We start from the raw sequence: 20,208 nt of genomic DNA on the forward strand, positions 1-20,208 counted from the left end.
GAACAGAGTGTCTGAATTAAGCAGACCACTTTTACCCAGTCCAAAGATCAGGGCTTGATCCATCACCGTTATTTAGCTCACTGCCCCATCCCAGCTCAGAACCTGGCTATATGCAAATTAGTCTGTCCCTGGCCCAGTGCATTATGGGAACAGGGCAGACCAAACTACCAAGCCAATTCTTCACCAGAAAGGAGACAAGCTACCGGGGACCGGTTTCTGGCATTTCAACCTCGTCGGCCCGGCTTGCTTGAATCCTGATGGAGCAGTGAGCAAGGGACTCATGTCTGAGTATACCCTGCCACACCTATAGTGGCCAAAAACGATTCAGAAAAGGGGGTGGTGATGAACAGAGTGTCTGAATTAAGCAGACCACTCTTACCCAGTCCAAAGATCAGGGCTTGATCCATCACCGTTATTTAGCTCACTGCCCCATCCCAGCTCAGAACCTGGCTATATGCAAATTAGTCTGTCCCTGGCCCAGTGCATCATGGGAACAGGGCAGACCAAACTACCAAGCCAATTCTTCACCAGAAAGGAGACAAGCTACCGGGGACCGGTTTCTGGCATTTCAGCCTCGTCGGCCCGGCTTGCTTGAATCCTGATGGAGCAGTGAGCAAGGGACTCATGTCTGAGTATACCCTGCCACACCTATAGTGGCCAAAAACGATTCAGAAAAGGGGGTGGTGATGAACAGAGTGTCTGAATTAAGCAGACCACTTTTACCCAGTCCAAAGATCAGGGCTTGATCCATCACCGTTATTTAGCTCACTGCCCCATCCCAGCTCAGAACCTGGCTATATGCAAATTAGTCTGTCCCTGGCCCAGTGCATCATGGGAACAGGGCAGACCAAACTACCAAGCCAATTCTTCACCAGAAAGGAGACAAGCTACCGGGGACCGGTTTCTGGCATTTCAGCCTCGTCGGCCCGGCTTGCTTGAATCCTGATGGAGCAGTGAGCAAAGGACTCATGTCTGAGTATACCCTGCCACACCTATAGTGGCCAAAAACGATTCAGAAAAGGGGGTGGTGATGAACAGAGTGTCTGAATTAAGCAGACCACTCTTACCCAGTCCCAAGATCAGGGCTTGATCCATCACCGTTATTTAGCTCACTTCCCCATCCCAGCTCAGAACCTGGCTATATACAAATTAGTCTGTCCCTGGCCCAGTGCATCATGGGAACAGGGCAGACCAAACTACCAAGCCAATTCTTCACCAGAAAGGAGACAAGCTACCGGGGACCGGTTTCTGGCATTTCAGCCTCGTCGGCCCGGCTTGCTTGAATCCTGATGGAGCAGTGAGCAAAGGACTCATGTCTGAGTATACCCTGCCACACCTATAGTGGCCAAAAACGATTCAGAAAAGGGGCTGGTGATGAACAGAGTGTCTGAATTAAGCAGACCACTCTTACCCAGTCCAAAGATCAGGGCTTGATCCATCACCGTTATTTAGCTCACTTCCCCATCCCAGCTCAGAACCTGGCTATATGCAAATTAGTCTGTCCCTGGCCCAGTGCATCATGGGAACAGGGCAGACCAAACTACCAAGCCAATTCTTCACCAGAAAGGAGACAAGCTACCGGGGACCGGTTTCTGGCATTTCAGCCTCGTCGGCCCGGCTTGCTTGAATCCTGATGGAGCAGTGAGCAAGGGACTCATGTCTGAGTATACCCTGCCACACCTATAGTGGCCAAAAACGATTCAGAAAAGGGGGTGGTGATGGTGGAAGGGTATACTCAGATGTGAGTCCCTTGCTCATTGCACCATCAGGATTCAAGCAAGCCGGGCCGACGACGCCTGAAATGGCAGAAACCGGTCCCCGGAAGCTTGTTTCCTTCCCAGTATAAGAATTGGCTTGGTAGTTTGGTTTGCCCTGTTCCCATCATGCACTGGGACAGGAACAGACTAATTTGCATATAGCCAAGTTCTGAGCTGGGATGGTGCAGTGAGCTAAAAAACGGTGATGGATCAAGCCCTGATCTTTGGACTGGGTAAGAGTGGTCTGCTTAATTCAGGCACTCTGTTCATCACCACCCCCTTTTCTGAATCATTTTGTCCACCATAAGCGTGGAAGGGTATACTCAGATGTGAGTCCCTTGCTCATTGCACCATCAGGATTCAAGCAAGCCGGGCCGACGACGCCTGAAAAGGCAGAAACCGGTCCCCGGAAGCTTGTTTCCTTCCCAGTATAAGAATTGGCTTGGTAGTTTGGTTTGCCCTGTTCCCATCATGCACTGGGACAGGAACAGACTAATTTGCATATAGCCAAGTTCTGAGCTGGGATGGTGCAGTGAGCTAAAAAACGGTGATGGATCAAGCCCTGATCTTTGGACTGGGTAAGAGTGGTCTGCTTAATTCAGGCACTCTGTTCATCACCACCCCCTTTTCTGAATCATTTTGTCCACCATAAGTGTGGAAGGGTATACTCAGATGTGAGTCCCTTGCTCATTGCACCATCAGGATTCAAGCAAGCCGGGCCGACGACGCCTGAAATGGCAGAAACCGGTCCCCGGAAGCTTGTTTCCTTCCCAGTATAAGAATTGGCTTGGTAGTTTGGTTTGCCCTGTTCCCATCATGCACTGGGACAGGAACAGACTAATTTGCATATAGCCAAGTTCTGCGCTGGGATGGTGCAGTGAGCTAAAAAACGGTGATGGATCAAGCCCTGATCTTTGGACTGGGTAAGAGTGGTCTGCTTAATTCAGGCACTCTGTTCATCACCACCCCCTTTTCTGAATCATTTTGTCCACCATAAGCGTGGAAGGGTATACTCAGATGTGAGTCCCTTGCTCATTGCACCATCAGGATTCAAGCAAGCCGGGCCGACGACGCCTGAAATGGCAGAAACCGGTCCCTGGAAGCTTGTTTCCTTCCCAGTTTAAGAATTGGCTTGGTAGTTTGGTTTGCCCTGTTCCCATCATGCACTGGGACAGGAACAGACTAATTTGCATATAGCCAAGTTCTGAGCTGGGATGGTGCAGTGAGCTAAAAAACGGTGATGGATCAAGCCCTGATCTTTGGACTGGGTAAGAGTGGTCTGCTTAATTCAGGCACTCTGTTCATCACCACCCCCTTTTCTGAATCATTTTGTCCACCATAAGCGTGGAAGTGTATACTCAGATGTGAGTCCCTTGCTCATTGCACCATCAGGATTCAAGCAAGCCGGGCCGACGACGCCTGAAATGGCAGAAACCGGTCCCCGGAAGCTTGTTTCCTTCCCAGTATAAGAATTGGCTTGGTAGTTTGGTTTGCCCTGTTCCCATCATGCACTGGGACAGGAACAGACTAATTTGCATATAGCCAAGTTCTGAGCTGGGATGGTGCAGTGAGCTAAAAAACGGTGATGGATCAAGCCCTGATCTTTGGACTGGGTAAGAGTGGTCTGCTTAATTCAGGCACTCTGTTCATCACCACCCCCTTTTCTGAATCATACTTTTGTCATAAGCAAGACTGTTAGCGCTCTAGTTGTTCTTTAGAACACTCTGGGACATTCTGTCACTGGGCTATAGTTGGGCTACATCTGGCTGATATTTGGGCTACATTTGTTTTTTTTGTCTCTGGTGGCCATCTTTGGGCTACATTGGGCTACATTGGGCTACATTTGGGCTCTAACATATATATAGCCCAATGTAGCCCAATATATATTTTTCAAAGTTAATTTTCGTAAAAACCACTGGAGCATATATCTTGAGACATAGCAAAGGCACATCGGGCTACCAGTCCCTACAATTTTGCCAAGTTTTGTGGAAATCCATTCAGCCGTTCGAGCTAAAAGTGAGTCCAACCGCCCTATGGAAAACTCAATGTTAAAAACATGTTTTGGGACCCCCCTTTTTTCTCGGCCCCCGCTTGACGAAACCCCCCCAAACTTTCAGGGGACGCTCAGAAACAAAATGTGCCATTTTCCTGAAACTTTCAGCCAATTCCGTCCATCAACGCCAACGTTATTGAACATAGAATTTTCAGAAATCACTATTAAAAAAATCCTAACTATATATACCTACTGGCGACTGCCAGTAGGTAATATATATATAAGCAGCCTGGGAGATGCTTAAAAAAATATGGTAAGTTCTCCAGGGGTCAATGGATGTGTGTGGAAATGGCAGCTAGGACTCTGACATGCAACAACAGGGAGTGGTATTCCTTTTACAACATTTTAATCATGTATTTCAGAAATTCATACAATAAAATTCATAAATCATTTGTTTACGTTACATTTCACAGTACATCAGCGATGCAAATTTTATACATTTAACCAAATACATATCAATAGATGTCCCAATGCATTTCGGGACCTATTGTCCCTTCGTCAGGGGTTCTGTTGAAAAGAAAGTAAAGGAAACGTATTAAAACGATGCCATTGTCTAATGATCATTTACATTATATTTACTGCAAATCTAGATGCTTTTTTTGAGACTCAGGCGATACTCAAACGCAACCTACTAATTTTTATAGTGCCTGGCTGTTATCAGATTTCTTATCTCAATGACCTAATTCATTTCTGGAATTTAATGCAGTTATCTTACCTAGTTGAAAGAGTTTGGTTCTCAAAGACACGCGAAATGCCATGCAATATACCCAGCAATGTTTGCTGATCTGTGTGCGAATAAACATATGTAGCGTTTTAGAACAGCATTTAATATGGATTCGCTTAGTATTTTGTCAATATATTCGAGCTTACCTGTCCAAACAGTTATTTGAACAGCGGAATTGCAGTGGCAACCTAAGGGTTTGAATAATATATATTCAAATGTCAAGTTTTCCATGCTGTTATTTGACATTAGCGTGAGTTGACAACAGCAGAACGCTACCTTTCTCTCACCTGCGTGAACTTTAAAACTGTTCGGGGTGTTCGTTTTTTGGTTGAAGCGTGATCTCAACAACGCGATGGCTAGAAATAAAAAAGCGACCGGGTTTAGCTTCAGCGGATCTGATGCCAAAGATTATCTGCGTTAGGCAATTTATGTTGTACGAAGAAAGCTGAAAAGCTTACCCGTGAGTGTAAAAGTACGAGAGTTCCCGGTGAACAGCGTTTCTCTGTCGTGCGAAGACACGTAAGGTAAGTCCTTTTTCCTTGCTTATTTTACCCGGGTAATTGTCTTCGCACGACAGATAAACGCTGTTATTGCTAAGTAATACCAGCGTAGTAATGGCATGCGAAGCAATGGCATGCGAAATAACGTCTCATATTCCTCCAATCTAAGTCACACTGGGGAATGTGTTGGACTTTAAGAGTGTGCATTTACTATTCTCGCTTCACTCTTGGCAACACTGCAGAAAATGTTGGATTTTGAAGTGTTAGATTTATAATCCCCGCTCCCTTAAAAAATAATATTGTTATAAATAAATAATTTAAATCATTTTAAAAGTAGATATACAAACATTTGTATTACATAATACAAAAGTACATGAATAAACATAAAACTATTAAAATATTTTCCAAATAATATCTTTTTTACATTTATTTTTCAATAACAACTTTAAAACATGTTACACTATAAATCATAAATCACTCCCTACCCCGCATTAAAAACATTTTTAAAAACTACGTAAAGCAATACTACATTAAACATAAAAAATCTAAACAAATAAAATATAATAAGTTGATACTTTAATGAAAAATAATGTTCTATTAAAAATGTAAAAAATAAACAAATTACAAAAAAAACTTGTTTACCTACCCATCCTATACCTCTATTAAGCCAACATCCAGCTCTTAAAAAAGATAACCATTTTAAATGAAAAAAATTTTATATTAACAATTCAATAACCATTATAGAAAAAACAATATTACATACATTGATATGCACAGCGATATATTTAACAATTATATTATATAAAATACTATATCATGTTCTTACATATGATATTAAAAATAATATTTGGGTGAACTAGGTGTTCGTAGGATCTTGAGAGGGCAGCCTGGGACAGGAAAGAGTGAAGGAGGGAATAGAAAAGAAGAGACTCTGATGTTATAATATGATTTCCCTTACATATCTCCAAGTCTGCATCTCAGTGCTAAATGGAACTAAAAGGAAGGGAAGCAAAATTGAAGCCCAAAGGATGATTTTTGTGAAAGGGGGAAGAAACGAATATGGTGCTTTGCCATGTTGGAAGTCTCTAAGCGGTCAGGGAGTCCTTTGTGTAAAACTCATGGATGTGACTTTTCACTAATGCAATCTTTATGAAGTGCTTCTAAATCTTCACCAGCCAGCTCATATCAGACAACTCATCCCTGCCTCCTAGAAAATTTCTGTCCATGGAATACTACTTATTGGGACACTGTGGTTATCCATGCCAGGATAGTTCCTGTTAATGTTAAAATGATGGCTCTGAGATAATGGTGGCAACTCATGGCATTCTGTGAGCATAATGGCACCATGATGATGCAAGTCCTAGTTAAAATGCCAGCACTGGTTAAAATGTTTGGTGTATTGTGAAAATCCATTTGATAATGATGCCTACTTCTGGTACATTTCTGACCCTGGCATAATGTTGGCAATTTTTACTTTATTGTGGTGGCAATTGCATGATGATGCCAACTACTTGTATTTTGCTGTAGCTGGCATTACACTAGTAATTAATGTGGATGCCCATGCATGATAAGTCAACTCCTTTCTGAAATGGTGTGAATTCCTCAGTTATTTAGCAGAATGGTGGAAAGTAAAGGCATTTTGAGGGCATCCATGGAATGCAAGGGAGAATCTCCCAGTGTTTGGCAGTTGTATATTAGAGTACCTAATGAAAATGACAAGTTGTTGTTTGGGCACCAAACATGCATTTACAAAAAATATAAAGCTCAAATTTAGGACATAGATTGGGCCTAATTACTATGTCGGTCAACAAGTCTCCGACCACCGGTCGGAGGCTTTCCGACTGACTTGGTAGGTTTAAAGTCTGACTGCTGTATTTTGATGATGGCGGTTGGAGTTTAAATCAGAGGGGGAATCCCTTGCAGTTCCAATGGGCTCTAGGAGTCCCTCGGCCAGTCGGTAAGCACTCATAATAGCTTAGGGGCTGCATTTCTGCCGTTTAGATTATGATGTTGGTTTCCGACAGCCAATACATGTTAGCCTTTCCGACATGGAAAGGCTATCGGAAACTGACCTTGGGGGTCCCTAACAGGGCCCCCTGGTCCTCGGCATTTGGGCCTAGGGTGCCCCCTCAAAACATCCAACACCATGTGCCGCCTGCCACATGGTGCAGGGACGTTTACAAACTTCCACTTTCCAATGGAAGCTTGTGCTGTGGGCGGTTGTGGCCCATCTTACTAGCTCCCATTGAAAAATGTAAGTTTTTGACTGCACCATGTGCGGTTGCATCCTAATGGGGTTGTCAGAACCACCGACCTATGGTCGGGCGGTACCTTCCCTGAAAGGGTGTCAATCGGATGAAACTCCGACCAACATCGTAATTAGGCCCATTGTGTTCTTATCTTATGCAATTGGTAAGCACTTGTAGGGGAAATTAAAGATATTTTTGCAAAATGAAAAATGTCTTTGATAAAAAAAATGGTGTCCATTTCCAAACTGCCAAGAGGATCTTTGTGTTGAAAATGCCAGATTTTCTAATATATATTCCAAACAGAAATATATATTCTAAAAATAATAAAATAATAAAAATATATTCTAATGTCTAGTAAGTAAAATTAGTATAATCCGTCAGCTGTTCCAATCTGTAAATTCTCCATAACTCTGACAATAGTGCTACTTTATAATCTGGTCAAATCAGTGCAGCCTGCGGAAAACTTGCTGAGCTCTCATTCCAAAGATATTATCAGTCATAATGAATTGATAAACTCTTGAAAGGTGTAGGATGGATAAATGAAAGGAACAGAAATCTACATTTGTAATTAGAAACTATGATAAGGACTTGAATGTCATGATTGTGCCATAGCCTGGGCTTCGAGCGAAAGGGTTAAGAGGATTATATAAAAAAGTAGAATAGTTTATCACTCTTGTATGAATGACCTACCATTATTTCTTTAAAACATTCTGTTTCATTTTGCTCAACATACCTGAAATCATTGTTGTTAGACCTGGCACCCTTGGTGTGATTTGCCCCCTGACTTTTTGCCTTCATTCCTCCTGTTTGCTGCCTTTGTTTTTGCTGGCTTTATGTTTCTGCACACTTTACCACGGCTATCCAGTGCTTAAGTACTTGCGCTCTCTCCTTAAAAGATGGTAGAATTGGCTTACACCCAATTGGCTTCCTTAATTTACTTATAAGTGTCTAGTAAAGTGACCTTTCCTGTGCCTAGGCCTGTAAATGAAATGGTACTAGATAGCCCGCAGCACTGATTGTGCCACCAACTAAGTAGTACTTTGAACATGTCTCAGGCTTGCCACTGAGCCTGTGTGCACAGTTTTATACTGCCATTTCGACCTGGCAAAATTAACCTGTTGCTAGGTCCAAACCTTCATTTTTAATTCATATAAGTGACCCCTAGGGTAGGCCAGTGTATTTAAAAAGTTGGACATGTACTTTTAAGTTTACATTATGTCCTAATAGTGAAAAAACTTCTACATTCATTTTTTACTATTGCAAGGCCTACTGCTCAAATAGGATAACATTGGGGTTACCTTATTACAGTCGATAAGCTGTAACTTCCAAATAGGAACAGGTAACTCATTCATATTTGGTGTCTTTGGAATTGTAAGGAAAAATCCTAACTTGTGGTGAAGTTGTATTCTAAACTACAATTTCAAAAATGCCACTTTTAGAAAGTTGGGTTTTTCCTGCCTCTGCCATTTGGTGTCTGCAGCATGTCTCTGGGGCACATGACTGGGTATAGTTGACAGTTGGGCTTTGTGTATTCCTCCTAGACAATCACACAAATAAGGAGCTTTGGTGTGCCTGGATGGGCCATCACAGGCAGGATGGGAAGAAGGAGATGGGCACAGCACATTTACACTTAAATAGACTGTCCTGCCTCCACACACAGGGCTGCATATCCCCTATAGCTAGTCTGTAGCCAGGGCATGGATGGAAGGGCACCTGCCTGTGCACTCCAGAGGCATGCTTCTATAAGCATCATCCACTTCAAAGGCAGAACTGGATAAAATACTGGACCTCAGACACCAACTCTTCAGTACACTACTGGACCTGTGGATACAGTGCCAGGAAGCAGGACTGCTTTACTGCTGAAAGTACTGCCACTCTGTTGGACTGCTGCTCTGAAGGACTGATGCCCTTATTTGCTGACCTGCTGCCCTCTACCCTGGGTGAGAAGGACTGGCCTGCATCTGTTGAACCCAGATGACCCATAGTGATTCCTAGGCCTAGTTGGCCGGCCTCCTCATTTGAGCCTCAGGGACAGAAGGCTCCGAAAACAACCTTTTTTTAAATTTACCTTGGATTGTTTCAATCACGCCCCGGTCCGCCGCAGCTGTGTGCTGTTTGTGCGGAGGGCACAGCGATCGTGTAGACAGTTTCCGGCGGGCAGAGCCGGGTTAGGAATCCTTACTTCTGGTAGTGCGCGGTCTAGTTTTTCCGCCACCACCATATTTAAACGCACATGGAAAAGACGCGCAGCGGACGCATGCAGCGGGCGTGCAGGCGGCGCGTCAAGGACGCACCAAAAGCAAGCCCCTCTGCGCCCGTCCGCGCCTGGACAGGGCCCAGGGCCACACTTTTGGCCCTTTAGGTACGGGTGCTGTGCAATACTCTAGCATAGAGATGCACACTCTTAATACGTTTGACTGCAATCAAGGCTGCACCAGATGTATGTTGGACTAAGGACCTAGGCCCTACCAGTTCACTTGTCCTTGTGGTTTTTCTCTTCCTGATTTGTATCAGATTGAGTTTGGTTTGATAGCTGCTCCAAAACTAAAGCCTCTACAGACCCTTAGACAGATAGAGAGTCACTGTGGTCTGATTAACGTAATGTCACTCGTGAAACACAAAGTAGAAATTGCAGACACCATCTTGCAATATAACTTGGATGTGCTATTCCTCACAGAAACATGGACAGATCCATCATCCAACCCGGATTTGTTGGTCGCTGTGCCTCAGGGCTTTGTTTCATCAAGATTTGACAGACCCTTAAATCGAGGGGGCGGACTTGCTGTCATTTACCGCAAACACCTTAGAGCTACTTTCTCTCCAGTGGTTAATCCTTTCTATGAAGGGCTGATTTTTTTCGATAGATTTAAATCCAAAAAAGACCTTTAGGAGAACTCTGGTGTACCGCCCTCCGGGGTCAAGGACTCATTTTCTTACTAATCTAGACTCACTGCTGGAACCTCATTTTACTACAAAAAGGTTTAATATCCTGGGGGATTTTAATATACACCTTGATTTGGTGTCAGATAAGGACACATTAATGTTCACTGAATCCATGGAAACAATGGGGCTCACTCAGCTGGTTCATAAACACACACACCAGGCAGGGCACACTCTGGATGGTATTTTTACATCAGTTACTGGAGTGATAGTAAAAAATACACTTCCTATGGCCTGGTCAGATCATTCTTTGGTCCTATTTGATTACCCCGCCCAAATCACATCAGAGGCCTGTTCTATTAAGGATCAGGGAAACATTTTCAAAGCATGGAATAAAATAGATTTTAATCTGCTTGAACTCCAACTTAATTAGACATGTCCGAGTATGAGTCAACAGGTAGGTCAAGCAGTTGAGAATTACAACGACTGGCTGAATAATGCCTATGCGGCGACAGTGCCAAATGGCAAAAGCACTGGGAATCGCTGTCAACCCTCGGCTCCCTGGTTCACGGAAGCTCTGCATCTAGAGAAACAAAGATGTCACAGATTGGAAAGGCGTTGGAGAGTGACCTATGAAGCCAAGGGAAAAGAGAGTTATAAACATGCTTTAGCTAATTATAAAAATCTTTTAGCTACAGAGAAAAAGACTTACTTCACCGAACAGATAGAGTCATCTAAAAATTCAGTAAAACAGCTGTTTCAGGTTGTGAAGAAGCTTACAACTCTACCTAATAGCTCACTATCAAAGAGCAGTCAATTTTTATATGATAATATAGCTCGTGCTTTCAGGAAAAAAGTCAACGATATATACAGTATCTTTACCACCACTTCCAATAAGGCAACTGAGGCGCACTCCACCACTGTGTCCCACAGAAAAAATGAGCTGTTGACTTTCTCACAAGTATCCAATGAGCTTGTGGAAAAACTTATTCAGGATACCATATCTGGATCTCCTTCGGATCCATGCCCCCCGGCAGTTCTTAAAAGCCTCACAAGGGAGGTAAGCCCAATTTTAACTAACATTTTTAATAACATATTTTATCAGGAAATTTCCCGAGAGGTTTTCAGGGGATCCCCGCAAGGTGCATGTGTTTATGACTCAGGTCCTCATGCATTTCTCATGTAAGCCTTCTTCTTTCCCCACCAACCATTCGAGGGTGGCTTTTTTGATTTCGTATTTGGTGGGAGATGCGGCAGATTGGGCGGTACCTTTGGTTAAACGTGACGATGCTCTTCTATCAGATTGGACAGCGTTTAAAACGGAATTCGAGAGGGTTTTTGACCGCAGAGCTACGACTTTCAGTGCTGATAGGGAGCTGTTAGCATTAAGACAAGGTAGTGGAGAATTAATCACGTATTTAACTGCATTCAATAGACTAGTGGCCGAAGCGGAATGGCCTGAGGAAAAAAGGATGTCCCTCTTCTATCAGGGGTTACATGATGACTTAAAGGACGTAGTTGCCTAGGTTGATCCTCAGCCTACTTCTTTTGTTGACATGGTAAATTTGGTGTTACGGTTGGATAGCCGTCTGTCTGACAGAGGGAGTAACAGGAGAAGATGGGAAAGAGGGTTTTATGGTGGTGAAAAAACCCAGCGTAAGTTAACTGGGGGAAATGAAAACCCTCCTTCTGAACCAATGGAGATAGGTGCGCTTAGAGCACCCTTGTCAAGAGAAGAGAGAGAAGTAAGAAGAGTACAGGGCCTATGCATGTACTGTGGGAAGAAGGGGCATTACGTTCGGGAATGCCCTTCTAAACCAAAGCCTTCGGGGAATGTCAGTAGGTTTAAAAAGGTTGCTGTATCCATGACAGGACAGGAAAGTGGGCAGAAGGAGGGAAACCCGCCAAGTGCAGAAGGGGGGCATGAGTGGAAACTCACAACATTATCCTCTATGGATGGCGAGGAAACGGAGCCGCACTTGGTGGTTGTAATGACTCTAGAATATGACCTAGAAAGAAACCAGGTAATGGTGATGTTGGATTCTGGGGCGACTGGTAATTTTGTGGATGAAGGATTGGTGAGACGTTTAGCCTTACCTCAGGTCTCTAGGGAGAATCCTGAGGACGTGTTAGCGGTTGATGGGAAACCTTTAACATCAGGGCAGATTACCGAAAGAACAGGCGAGTTGGGATTGTCACTGGTGTTACAAGACTATGTGCATTCAGAGGTTTTGTCTCTAAACATCATCGCGGCCCCCCAGTACGAAGTCATTTTGGGTATGCCGTGGCTACGCAAACACAACCCTGTGGTGGATTGGCAGTCGAAAACGTTTCAGTTTTTACCAGAGCATTGTAAGGATCATTTGACGCCATGTGTGTCTGCTAATGTCACGGTGTTAGCCACTCCTTTTTTGGCTGCCACAGCTGTGGAGAAAAATGTTAGTCTACCTGTTGAGTACTTGGCCTATGGTGATGTGTTTAGTGAGGCAAAGGCAGAAACTCTACCCCCTCACAGGGAATATGATTGTCGTATCGATTTGGTGGAGGGGGCCACGATACCATCTTGTAGAGTATATGCTTTGTCTGTACCCGAGACCACACATTTAAAAGAGTACATAGAGCACTATTCTAGTTTGAGGTTCATCCGACCCTCGCGCTCCCCAGCTGCTTCTCCTCTTTTTTTCATAGCAAAAGCCAATGGTGATTTGAGAGCGTGTGTAGACTATCGCGTCTTGAACAAGAACACCATCCGTAACCGTTACCCTCTTCCCCTCATCTCGGTGTTGCTTGATCAGGTGAGAGAGGCTAAAATCTATACTCGTTTGGACCTGCGTGGGGCATATCACCTGGTCAGAGTGAGAGAGGGGGATGAATGGAAGACGGCGTTCAAGACGCGATTTGGTCTGTACGAGTACCTGGTAATGCCGTTTGGGCTTTGTAATGCGCCAGCAGCATTCCAGTTTTTTATAAACGATGTTTTGAAGGAATACGTGGATCAATTTGTCGTGATGTACATTGATGACATCTTGATTTACTCACAAGACGTATCCTGCCATAGAAACCATGTCTGCTTGGTTTTGGATAAACTAAGGGAACATAGTTTATTTGTGAAACTGAGTAAATGTGAGTTTGGGGTTCAAGAGGTGGAGTTTCTGGGAGTGAACCTTAGTCCAAGCGGATTACAGATGTCTGAAAGAAAGGTACAGGCGGTAAGAGATTGGCCATCCCCTAAGAATGTGAGGGAGGTGCAGAGCTTCTTGGGGTTCGCCAATTATTACCGTCGGTTCATCTCGCATTTCTCCCTGACTGCTGTCCCCATCACCAGGTTGTTACGAAAAGGGACGTCTTTTGTGTGGACAGGGGAGGCAGAGGAAGCGTCCAAGCCCTGAAAAAAGCTTTCATCACAGCACCGGTGCTGGCACATCCTGTTTTGGAACATCCATTCATTGTAGAGGCTGATGCTTCAGATGAGGCCATAGGGGCTGTTCTGTCCCAGAGGGATGCACACACGGGTCAGCTCCATCCTGTTGCTTACCTGTCAAAGAAGTTGAGCTCGGCGGAGGTCAACTATTCAATTGCAGAGAAAGAACTCCTGGCCATAAAAAAGGCTTTTCAGGAATGGAGGCCTTACCTGTGGGGGGCTTGTCAGGCTGTGATGGTGTATACCGATCATAGGAATCTTCAATACATGTCCTCCGCTAGACTTCTGACGCAAAGACAAATGCGGTGGATGTTGTTCTTTTCCGAGTACAACTTTGTTGTTACCTTTCGTCCTGGCTCAGAGAACCGAAAGGCGGATGCCCTTTCCAGACAAGAGATTCCCATGAAACAGCGCGAGGAGGAGCAATCCATCATCCCTTCAAATAAGGTGGTGTGTGTGCTTAGGGCCGAGAAGTTTCTGGACGACATCAAGGGCTCCAGGTCTTTAGGGTCTTGGGTCCAATGGGCGGCTGCCAAACCAGGTCGGAAGGTGAGACAGGGCTTGCCCTTCCAGGGGGAGTGTTTATTCCTGCCTACTGAGGAGAACCGAAAGAAAGCCTTCAGGTGGTGTCACGAAGCTCCTGCGGCTGGACATCCTGGGGTTACCATAACAGTGAGTCTGCTTAGGAGGCATTTCTGGTGGGAGACCTTGGTAAAAGACGCAAACCAGTGGGTTGTTAGGTGCGATATCTGCGCCAGAGCAAAAGGGGAAAACACCAAAAAGAAAGGTCTGTTGATGCCTATGCCCACACCTGACTGGCCATGGCAGAACATAAGTTTAGATTTCATTACGGGCCTGCCTTCTGACCAGGGAAAAACCGCCGTGCTGGTGGTAGTAGACAACCTGACAAAGATGGGACATTTCATACCGTGTGTGAACCTTCCCACTGCTAGTCAAACAGCTCAGTTACTGGCATCTCATGTTATACGTTTGCATGGCATTCCAAGAGTCATTGTGTCTGATAGGGGGCCTCAATTCATCGCTCGTTTTTGGCGTATGTGGTGCAAGGCATTGGGTATCGAGTCAGCGCTCTCTACAAGCTTCCATCCTCAAACAGATGGACAAACAGAACGGCTGAACCAGACTTAAAAAAAGTATTTGCGCTGCTATTCTAAGGAGGCACACGAATCCTGGGTGGAACTGTTGTGGATGGCGGAGTTGGCGTACAACAATGAATGGCACAGTTCCATAGGCATGTCTCCATTCAAGGCCAATTTTGGTTACGATGCAAACACTTTACCAATCACTATCCCTGCTGACTTGAGTAATCAGCCCTCTGTTAAGGAGCGTGTACATATCTTAAAGAGAGTGCACAAAGACGTACAAAGACATTTGCAAAAAGCAAAAGAGGTGTACAAACGATGGGAGGACAGACATAGAACACCCAGTCCTCAGTTCAAAGTAGGGGATAAGGTGTGGCTCTCGACCAGGTACATTTGTTTCAAGTTGAGGAGCATCTTCCATCCGCGTTTCATAGGGCCCTACCCTGTAGTGCGACGCGTCAACCCTGTTGCATACAAACTGAAGTTGCCTACAGCATTGAGAATCCATCCTGTATTCCATGTGCAGTTGCTAAAAAGAGCCCTTACATCGCGCAGAACGGCGCCTCCTGCCATCTCCAGTGATGGGAATCTGGAGTATGAGGTGAGGTCTATCCGTGACTCCAAATTCCGCAGGGGGGAGTTGTGGTATTTAATCTCGTGGAAGGGATATGGTCCCGAGGAAGATTCGTGGGAACCCATGAGTAACATCAATGCTCCTAGGGCCGTTCGGTCCTTCCATTCCAGGTTTCCTGCGAAGCCTGGGCCTAGGAGGCGCTTGGGAGGAGGGCGTACTGTCAGATAGCAGGTCACCGCGCCTGCCTAGACTACAAGTCCCATCAACATTGGGCTCAGAACTACTGTTCCCAGAATCCCCGGCGGGAACACAGGATATTACGGGGCGGAGCCTGACAAACAGGGCTCGTGACTTTGTGTAGACAGAGGTAGCGGCCCCTCCTCTGTGTTCCTGGAGATTCCTGTGGAGCTTCGGTAAAACTGGCTTGGAAATCCAAAGACCCGCCCGGTATTTGCGAAACGCGCTGGCTAGCGCGTCTGCTTTGTTGGGATTTGTCTGTGTCTTTTTGCCTCGCGGCTGTGAGGACAAACATTTACTCTTTTCTTGCTTTTGCTGTGCAGAGGTACAGACGCTGTGAAGTAACAGCGGGTTGGTACATTTTGGGACATTCACAAGTGGCGGAGTGCAGGGGGGGACTAGGACCTCCACACTACCGTCACGAAGACAGTGACGTGGGATTTGCTTAAACCTTTTGTTTACTTTGGATTTAAGAACCAAAGCGGATGACTGTAGTGCAGGAACTACGTCATGCCGTGTTTGGGTTAACCTTCGAGTATTGATTAAGAGCTGGTGACATTTACGCTATTTGCAACATAGGAGGAATACAGCGTATCTAAAGAGGCTCTCCTTTTTTTCTGTTGGTATTGGTGTGCTACAACTTTCTGGTGCATTTCTTATTTCGTTTTTGGAACTGTATTCTTCAGAGTCAGCCGAGTTATGGCTAGGGGGTATGTTACTAGCATTAACTAATGTTTTAGGTAGATGGTGTGTTATGCCTTATGTCTTATACGTTCTCTTATGTTTATGCAGGACAGAAGGAAGGCTGGAAACACAGCAGTATGTTGTATGTGCTCAGTTCTCTACAGGTGAATCCACGGGTTGTGGTCTAGCGAGAATTATATGAGTGTAGGTTTAAGAATCATATTTACCTTTGTACTTGTGTCTTCCAGTTTCTTTATCCCTGCTGCCCCTTCCTTCTCCTCTTTATTCTTTCGGGTTTTTCCCCTTTGGGGTTTTTTTCCCTCACCGTATCGTCTGAACACCCTGTGTTTATACTTCAGGGTGTTTGGAGGGTCCGGAGGTGGAGCATTGTTGCTGCATGCGGATCCTGCGGAGTGTGATCCTGACACAATCATCCTCCCTCTGCTAAAAAAAAGCCAATCTAGGTCCCTCCACAACTAGCAACTATCGTCCGATTGCAAGGTTTCCTTTCCCCGCTAAGATGGTTGAGAAAATTATGAACAGCCAACTTACTCAATTCATTCAGGAGAATGAATTACTCGATCCATCCCAGTTCGGCTTCCGTTCAGGGTATAGCACAGAGACAGCTCTCATCAAGGCCACTGAGGAGATCAGAGCAGTAATGGATAAGGGTGACGCTGCTGTTCTGATTCTCCTCGATTTATCAGCGGCCTTTGATACCGTGCACCACGACACACTACTCTTACACCTTGAACATTTAGGGATCCGGGATCTTGCCCTTGCCTTACTATCATCCTTTCTGAAGAATAGAAGGCAGAGAGTTTCCCTGGATCAGTATCAGGCAACTCCCTATGTACTGCCATGCGGGGTCCCTCAGGGCTTGTCGTTAAGCCCCACATTGTTCAATGTTTATGTTTCTGAACTTGCACCTTTAATAAAGCAATTCAGCTTCAATTTGACATCTTATGCCGACAATACACAGATCGTTGTCGTGGCATATTAAAACACTTTATCCCCGGCATTGCAGTTTCAACACTGCATGAGGGAAATCAGCCTCTGGATGGGAAGACACTGTTTAAAACTCAACTAGGATAAAACCGAAGTGGTTACCTTCAGCCAAAATGGGATGGGCTATGGTGGCCTGCCGAACTAGGACAGACCCCTGAACCAGTGAGAGTTCTGATAGATAACAGTCTCACTTATGCGCATCAAACTAATGCTATAGTTTCAGCCTCCTTCTATCTGCTAAAGAAGCTCAAAAAGGTCTTACCATTTATTCCTCAGGAACTTAGAAAAACAGTGGTGACCACCTTGGTGCTGCCTAAGCTGGACTACTGTGACGAATCATACCTTGGGTTAGAGAAACAACATCTAAAGAAACTTCAGATGTACAGAATGCTGCAGCCAGGCTTCTACTGAAAATACCTAAGTACCAATCGATTAAAGAAGAGATACAGAAGCTACACTGGCTGCCTGTGGTGCAACGTTCTAAATTTAAGGCATTCTGCCTTGCCCATAAAACATTGAATGGGGCAGGACAGGTACCTTTGAAACATCTCTTCTCATGGTACCACCCAGGCAGGCAGTTAAGATCGACAAACACCAGATTAATGCTGGTTCCTAAGATCCGAACTGCTAGCTGGGGAGGTCGGAGCACGGCCTATTGTGCAGCAAAACTATGGAATGCTCGTCCTATTGCCTTGAGAGAGTGGAATTCCCTCTCCTCCTTCAGAAAACAATTAAAAACGTGGTTATTTTCAAACTAGTCCCTTTTTCATTCCTCGTCATCAGGTCCTACTTTAGTTCAGCGCCAAGACACCCCAGGGTATACATGCGCTTTAAAAGTTTCATGAACAATAACATTAACCCCAACACATGGACTCTGCCATCTTTGAGTCTACCTGCCAAGTGGTGCCACCCCTGTCCTGGACCCTTGGAAGTGGGCCTGAGGTGTCCTGCCTGCCTCTGTGGATCCATCAGAACCAGTGCATCTCCTCTGCTGCACAGCACAACCCAGAGCAGAACCAACCCATTAATGCCACTGTGTGGATCACCAACATGGCCAATACCCACATCTCAGCCTGCAGGCTTTGGACTCACACCCTTTATTTGAATAGAGCAGCAGTACAGACCCCAAGAGCTATATATTGCTATCCTTAGTTGATTCTGAAGCAAGGTTTTCGTCAGAAGATTCAAGAAGTTAGCTTAATGTACTTCAAACATTACCCTGGTTTCAGTCAGGCTTTTGCAAAGAAAAAGAGCTGTTTGTTAGCAATGTTGTTAGCAATGTTGATGCTAATTAGTCCCCGACTACACCCTGTTATATGCCTGCTTTATGTACTTCCAAAGTTTGTTTGATGGCTTAAACCGAAATTTGCTGTGGAGTAAGTTACATCTTTGGAGAGTCCCCTCTCTGCTTCTCCGAGCAATCCAGCACAATTCCAAAATACATGGCTCTGTGTTAAAATAAAGCGGAACGGTTTTACATCAAACAGAATACTTACTAATAGATTGTTAGGGGGTGTTCCAGATGACTCAGTCGAAGGCTGCAAAGTTGTCAATAAAACAGGCAAAGGTAGGGAGGGTTGTGTGGGTTGTATTGTATTGGATTAAGTAGGAGTGAGTGATGATGTTGTCCACTGTTGACCCTCCCACTCAAACCCTGTTTAGTAGAAGGGTAGCAGCCCCTCGTGGATGCCCAAGTTGCTTACTCCTGCAATAAAGTGCTGGCATCGGCTTTGCCCTTGATGTCCTGGAGTGCTATTAAGCGATAATTTTGTGGATCGGTGTTACCTCCTTTCTTAAAAACTGGTTGCAGCGAGGAGCCACTCCATGCCTCTGTAACGTCTTCGAAGAGCCTGCAATTGGCATACAAGGGAGCAATACTGAGTCCCAAAACTGCATGTCCTCTCTGAATATTGACCCAAGTAGGCCGAAGGGATCGGAGGGCTCTGTCTTTTCTGATCCTCTTCAGGGTGTTATGAGTCACCAGTTTGCTTGGTACAGAGTACTCCTTTGAGGCTGTGGCTGTCTCCATGTCTGTTTCTTGGTCATCCGTCTTCAGGTCTGAGTTATTGTGATGTAAGTTGTCCATGCGCTCAGTGTAGAGAGACTTAACATGCGCAATCCATTCCCCTGCGGAGACTGAGTTCCCTCTGTTGCTGGTCACATGGCAGAGAGTTTTAAGGTATTGCCAGAATTGCAGGCTTTTATTGGCAGATAACGAGTCATACATTTTATCCACGTTGCCTCCTGATCTTTTCTTCTGTGCTCCGATACAAGATGTTTGTGGTTCTTGGCAGCGATCCTCAGCTGCTTCTTTGAAAAAATGGATTTAATTTTCCTGTGAGCTCTTTTTTTTGCCCATAGGTACTGTCTGCTTCTTTGAATTTTTGGAGCTAGACTCGACATGTGTGTTAAGTTATGATTTACTTCGGTCGAGAGTTTTCCTTGTAGAAGTGCACACAAATCCTATGACAGCTTGGACCAGCCTTAATCGTGGCAGGTGTTTGCTCATCAAGAGGCCAGCCTTCCCAGCTTATTTTCCAGCTTTCGAACCTCCCAATGGACATAATTGTTCATTTGATCCATAGCATGAATTTAAAGGGCTCTTCACCATTGGCGCACCCCAATGTGCTGCAAGTTCTGGCTGAAACGGCTAGCCACACCAGGAGGGCGGCGTAATCGCTCTCGTTTCGTTGGATAGCCTCATATCCTGTAATGCATTTGCTGAGACCCTGGCTCAAAAAGACAGTCGATTGTAGTTTGTTTGTTAAAGGAAGGTGGTCAAGTGATCCACGGGTTGTTGTTTTTGACTATCTTGTGTGCAGACTTGAGGTCAAAGGACTTCAGAACGTTGTTGAATCTCACGGAGTCATTGAAACCCCTAACCCTTGCTTCGTCCTCACCAAGTTGATGCATGTTAAAGCCCCCCACCAAGATGATTTCCAAACCTGGGGGCTGGGTTATTACTTTTTACAAGAAGTAAATTAACAGGCCCAACTTTTCTAGAAACCCTGAGCCATT

This window comes from Lissotriton helveticus, chromosome 8 (genome assembly GCF_964261635.1).
Source record: "Lissotriton helveticus chromosome 8, aLisHel1.1, whole genome shotgun sequence".
NCBI lineage: Eukaryota > Metazoa > Chordata > Amphibia > Caudata > Salamandridae > Lissotriton > Lissotriton helveticus.